This window comes from Tachyglossus aculeatus, unplaced genomic scaffold, assembly GCF_015852505.1.
Source record: "Tachyglossus aculeatus isolate mTacAcu1 unplaced genomic scaffold, mTacAcu1.pri scaffold_88_arrow_ctg1, whole genome shotgun sequence".
Taxonomy (NCBI): domain Eukaryota; kingdom Metazoa; phylum Chordata; class Mammalia; order Monotremata; family Tachyglossidae; genus Tachyglossus; species Tachyglossus aculeatus.
The window spans coordinates 663,692-670,512 of NW_024045096.1; the positions used below are offsets into that span (position 1 = coordinate 663,692).

Below are 6,821 nucleotides of genomic sequence, written 5' to 3' on the forward strand. Positions count from 1 at the left end.
CCTTTTTCCTCTCCTCCTTCCCAGACCCCCTGCCCTACCTCCTTCCTCTCCCCACAGCACCTGTATAGATGTTTGTACAGATTTATTACTCTTTTTATTTTACTTGTACATATTTACTATTCTATTTATTTCGTTTATTATGTGCATTTAGCTTTAATTCTATTTGTTCTGACAACTTGACATCTGTCCACATGATTTGTTTTGTTGTCTGTGTCCCCCTTCTAGACTGTGAGCCCGTTGTTGGGTAGGGACCGTCTTTATATGTTGCCAACTTGTACTTCCCAAGCGCTTAGTACAGTGCTCTGCACACAGTAAGCACGCAATAAACACGATTGAATGAATGAATGAATGAACTGCGACTGTTATCTTCCTGATGCTGCCCTTTGGATTGATCATTGTATCTTACATCAACGTCCTCGTCACTATTCTGAAAATGTCCTCCAGTGAGGGACGTCACAGAGCCTTCTCCACGTGCTCGCCCCACCTCATTGTGGTCTAGCTGCTCTTTGGGGCTGCGGGTTCGACCTATTTCTGAGTCAAATCCTCCTACTCACTTGAGACCAAGAAGCTGCTTTCTCTCTCCTAGACAGTCTTCACTCCCATGCTAAATCCCCTGATCTACAGTCTGAGGGATGAAGAGGTGAAAGGTGTCCTGAAGAGAATTCTAGGTAAAAAGATTTCTTCCAAGGATCTGACAGGCTCTGATTTGTGAAGGCGACTTTTTAATTGAGGTAGAAAGTCAATGACTTTGCTTATGCACCGTCACCTAGCACATTCCCAACTTTATTATTTCCTGAGGACTCACAGTGTGCACAGGATATTGTGCGCATATGGAAAGTCCATGGAGGAGTGTCAGAGACCCATTCCTTGTTTCCACAGTAAAAATGGACAACACTAGAACAAATCCAGAGGGTAAAAGACTAGCAAGAGATGACACGCTAAGTGCTCGTCATATAAAATTAGATACTTTCTTAAACAAGTAATGCTATTTATTGAGGACATATTGTTTGCAGAGCATGAGGCCAAAGTTGTATAGCATTATATATTTATTGATATGTATTAATGTCTATTATTTCATTTTAAAATTTTGAATAGAAGATCAGAAAAGAATGCTTTAGAAGTTCCCGGGAGTTGAAGGTTGGGTTGATTTATTATATATATATATATATATATATATATATATATATATATATATATATATATATATTAATCTGGCAACTTCCTATGCTTCTGATCCACTCCTTTTTCCAAGATTATTTCCTGTTATTTTAGGGAATACTCCCTCATTTGTATTTAAACAGATGCTGGCCATTGCTGAAAATCCAATTATCAGTCCTGAGTTTTGAAACAAAACCGTGAGTGAAGTCACATCTAATAATTTTCTCTATCCAAGAGAGCACAAAGAAAGTATCCTTCTGATTCCAAAAGAAAAGAAAATCAAGCTCCTTGAATAGTAACATCTAGAGATCTATCATTTATTCAGTTCCTATTATCGGACTTTTTTTAATGGTATTCATTAAGTGAATACTTTGAGCTAGGCACTCTACCAAGCCCTGGGGTAGCTACAAGCTAATCAGGTTGTGCAGTCCATTTACCACATAGGGCTAGCAGTCTTAATCTCATTTTACAGATGAGGTAACAGAGACACAGAGAAGTAAAGTGACTTGCCCAAGGTCACACAGCAGACAAGTGGCAGAACTGGGATTAGAACCCAGGTCCCTCTGACCCCCAGGCCTGAGCAGCTTGTCCACTGCTTCTCAATTCAGTTTATCAGATCTGGTTGTGCATATCATGCTTTTAGGAGGGGTTATCATTTGGTAAATTGAAATAGAATTGAAGGTAAACTTGACCCTTTAGGAAGCGTTTCATGAAAGAAATTTAACAGGGGTTAAGGGAAAGTAACACATTTAAGGACAGAGCCCGGACAGATCATCAAGTCTCATTATGGGGCTCACAGTCGGAAGAGGGAGAACAGGAGCTGAATCACCATTTTGCAGATGCACAGTTAAATTAAGTGACTTGCTCACGGTCACAGCAGCTAAATGTGCAGAGTTGAGATTATAACCCAGGTTCTCTGACTCCCAGACCCATGCCCTTTGAACTGGGCCATGGTCCTACCTACAATGAAAAGGTTTTCTTGGTTTGGGTGCTTGACTTAGGAATTCAGTTGGTTCATTCATTCATTCATTCAAGTGTATTTATTGAGAGCTTACTCTGTGCAGAGCATTGTACTATACGCTTGGGAAGTACAAGTCAGCAACAATATAGAGACAGGTCCTATCCAACAACGTGCTTACAGTCTAGAAGGGGGAGCCATACAACAAAACAAAACATGTAGACAGGTGTCCAAACCGTCAGAACAAAGAGAATTATAGCTATATGCACAACATTAACAAAATGAATAGAATAGCAAATATGTACAAGTAAAATAAATAGAGTAGTTAATCTGTACAAATATATAAAAGTGCTATGGGGAGGGTAAGTAGCTGGGTGGGGGGATGGGGAAGAGGAGAGAAAAAAGGAGGCTCAGTCTGGGAAGGCCTTCTGGAGGAGATGAGCTCTCGGTAGGGCTTTGAAGGGAAGACGAGAGCTAGCTTGGCACATGTGTGGAGGAACGGCATACCAGGCCAGGGGAAGGACGTGGGCTGAGGGTCGAAGGTGGGACAGGTGAGAACGAGGCACAGTGAGGAGGTTAGCGGCAGAGGAGTGGAGGGTGCAGGCTGGGCTGTAGAAGTGGAGAAGGGAGGTGAAGTAGGAGGGGGCGACGTGATGGAGTGACATGCCCAGAGCGTTTCTGTACATAGGTAATCTGGGCAGCAGAGTGAAGTATAAACTGAAGTGGGGAGAGACAGGAGGATGGGAGATTAGAGAGGAGACTGATGCAGTAATCCAGTGGGGATAGGATGAGAGATTGAACCAGCACGGTAGCGGTTTGAGGAAATGGCGGATCTTGACGATGTTGTGGAGGTGAGACTAACAGGGTTTGGTGATGGATTGGATGTGTCGGGTGAACGAGAGAGCGGAGTCGAGGATAACAGCAAGGTTTCAGGTTTGTGAGACGGAAAGGATGACAGTGCTGATAACAGTGACGGGAAAATCAGGGAGAGGACAGGGATTGGGAGGGAAGATAAGGGTAAGTCTTGGATTTATGGAGTTTTAGATTGCGGGCAGACATCCAGATGGAGATGTCCTGAAGGCAGGAGGAGATAAGAGCCTGGAGGGAGGGAGAGAGAGCAGGGGCGGAGGTGAAGATTTGTGTGTCATCATCGTAGAGAAGATAGCTGAAGACATGGGAGCAAGTGAGTTCACCAAGGGAGTGAATGTAGATAGAGAACGGAAGGGGACCAAAACCTGACCATTGAGGAACCTCTAGAGTAAGGGGATGGGAGGGTGAGGAGGAGCCCTTTTTAGGAGACTGAGAATGAACGGCCGGAGATATAACAGGAGAAGCAAGAGAGGACGGAGTTGGCTTCACAACCTTGTGAAGCCAAGGTTGGATAGCGTGTTGAGGAGAAAGGGGTGATCCAATTCACTTCCTCAGAGCATCTTTGTTCCTCAGGTTGTATATCATGGGGTTCAGCATGGGGATCATAACGGTGTACAACACAGGGGCCACGTTGTCTGTGTCTATGGTCTTGCCTGTATGAGGTCGGCAGTAGATGAAGAAACTGGTCCTGTAGAAGACGGTGATGGCTGTGAAGTGAGAGGCACAGGCGCGAGGCTCGACGCCTGCCCGTAGCTGAAGGGATTCTCAGGATGGTGTTGAGGATGAACCTATAAGCGATAAGAATGATCAAAATGGTACTGATATCATTAAAGCCGGCCACCGTGAGCAGTAACAGCTTGTTCAGGCTTACCTCAGAGCAGGACAATGATAGGAGGGGGTAGGTTACAGAAAATGTGGTTCACGTTTTTAGAATAGAAGAAAGATACTTTAAGGGCTAAGCATGTGTGAATCGTGGAACACCATGCCACAAAAGTATGACCCAGTCACCTGCTGTTTATAGCTCCGTCCCTGCTCTCTCTCCCTCCCTCCAGGCTAGTGTATCCTCCTGCCTTCAGGACATCTCCATCTGGATGTCTGCCTGGCATCCAAAACTCAGTATGTCCAAGACTGAGCTCTTTACCTTCCCTCCCAAACCCTGTCCTGTCAATGACTTTCCCATCACTTTAGATGGCACTACTATCCGTCCTGTCTCATAAGCCCGCAACCACATTCACCCCACACAGCCAATCCGTCACCAAAACCTGTCAGTCTCACCTCCACAACATCGCCAAGATCCGCCCGTTCCTCTCTATCCAAACGGCTACCTTGCTGGTTCAATCTCTCATCCTATCCTGACTGGATTACTACATCAGCCTCCTCTCTGATCTCCCATCCTCCTGTCTCCTCCCCACTTCAGTCTACACTTCATTCTGCTGCCCGGATTATCTTTGTACAGAAACTCTCTGGGCATGTCACTCCCCTCCTCAAAAATCTCCAAGGGCTGCCTGTAAACCTACGAATCAAGCAAAAACTCCTCACTCTCGGCTTCAAGGCTCCCCATAACCTCGCCCACTCTTACGTCACCTCCCTTCTCTCCTTCTACAGCACAGCCCGCACCCTGCACTCCTCTGCCACTAACCTCCACACTTTGCCTCGTTCTCGCCTGTCCCACCGTCGACCCCTGGCCCACGTCCTACCCTTGGCCTGGAATGCCCTCCCTCCACACATCCGCCAAGCTAGCTCTCTTCCTACCTTCAAAGCCCTACTGTGAGCTCACCTCCTCCAGGAGTACTTCCCAGACTGAGCCCCCTTTTTCCTCTCCTCCTTCCCATTCCCCCCAACCCTACCTCCTTCCCCTCCCCACAGCATTTGAATATATTTGTACAAATTTATTACTCTATTTATTTTACTTGTACATATTTACTACTCTATTTTGTTAATGATGTGCATATAGCTATAATTCTATTTATTCTGACGGTTTTGATACCTGTCTACATGTTTTGTTTTGTTGTCTGTCTCCCCCTTCTAGACTGTGAGCCTGTTGTTGGGTAGGGACCGTCTGTATATGTTGCTGACTTGTACTTCCCAAGCGCTTAGTACAGTGCTCTGCCCACAGTAAGCATTCAATAAATATGATTGAATGAATGAATGGATACAGTTTTGGGGACATGGTGACCATATATAGCAATGGTAACACGGCCACAAAGCGAATGTAAGTCGTCAACAATAGTAATAATAATAATAGTATTTGTTAAGTGTTTACTATGTGCAAAGCACTTTTCTAAGCACTGGGGGGTTACAAGGTGATCAGGTTGTCCCACGTGGGGCTCACAGTCTTAATCCCCATTTTACAGATGAGGTAACTGAGGCACAGATAAGTTAAATGACTTGCCCAAAATCACACAGCTGACAATTGGTGGAGCCGGAATTTGAACCCATGACCTCTGACTCCAAAGCCCAGGCTCTTTCCACTGAGCCACGGTGCCAGCAAGATGACCTTAGTGACCACACAAGTGCAGAACAAGTAAAACTGTACCGAACATCCTGGGTAGGAAATGACATGGTCCTGTGTTAAGATGTTGGTCAACATCTTGGGCACGATAGTGGTGGATTAGCAGAGATCCACAAATGACAGATGACTGAGGAAAAAGTACATGGGTGTATGACTTGGGAGCTGATCTTGATCAAAAGCATTATGCCCAGATTACACACCGCTGTGATACTGTACATGACTAAGAATACCAGGAAGAGGAAGAGCAGCAGTTCAGAGTGATCCGAGAATCCTAGGAGAATGAATTCAGTCACCATAGTGCAATTTTCTTTCTCCAGTTCCCTGGTGCACTTGAAAGTGGGTAAACCAAGTCGTTGATTCATTCTTCAGGGATGGATGTTCCAAGAATTTCTTCTTATTCTTTCCTAGGAGGAGAACATGAAAATCATATTTGAGATATTGCCCTTGAGGCATAGAATAATAATGATGGCATTTGTTAAGCACTACTATGTACCAGGTACTTTATAAACAGTGAGGTGGATACAAGGAAATCGAGTTGGACAGAGACCCATCCCATGTGAGGCTCACAGTCTCAATCCCCATTTTCTAGATAAGGAAATTCGGCACAGAAAATGAAGTGATGTGCCCAAGATCACGTAGCAGACAAGTGGCTGAGCCGGAATTAGAACCCATGATCTTCTGACTCCCAGGCCTCTGCTCTATCCACTACTCCATGCTGCTTCTTATCATCAAAATACGATTATCAACTGTTTTGATGCCCTGTGTAGAAGCAAGAAGCCCATGGTTTTGAAGGCACCTGATACTAACAGAAAAGAAAACTAGATAAGGCGAGGTTTCAAGGAAGAGTCTTCTTCCATCCTTTTCCAGTAAAAAGATATTTGTTCCCTGAACAGATGGGGAAATTAAGCCCGACAATACGGAAGATTATAAGATGTTTCAGCCAAACTTAGAGACAGGAGGTATTTCAGAAAACCTGCCTTCTTAGAAATCTCCTCAGGTATATGATTTCCTCAATACTGAGTATTTTTCCAGGGGCTTTATCCCACACGGTAAAATCTCCTAAGGATTTTCTTTAATGACTAAAATTTTAGAAAGTCCCTTCTACTTTCACCTTCACCAGTGGAATTAGTAGGCAGAATGAAAGGTGCTTTTCATAGACCCATTTAAAATAGAGAGGACAATATGCAACCCTGGGCAAGTCACTTAACTTCACTATGCCTCTCTTACCTCAAGTGGAAAACGGAGATTAAATCCTCCTCCCTCCAATTTAGACTGTGAGCCCCATGGCTCAGGGTCTGTTTCCAATGCGATAAACTTGTATTT

General features: G+C 44.5%; 1 pseudogene; it reads right to left on the reverse strand.

The window, feature by feature from the left end:
- Nucleotides 1–3,529: 3,529 nt before the first annotated feature.
- Nucleotides 3,530–5,860, reverse strand: LOC119924217 (annotated as a pseudogene).
- Nucleotides 5,861–6,821: the final 961 nt, after the last annotated feature.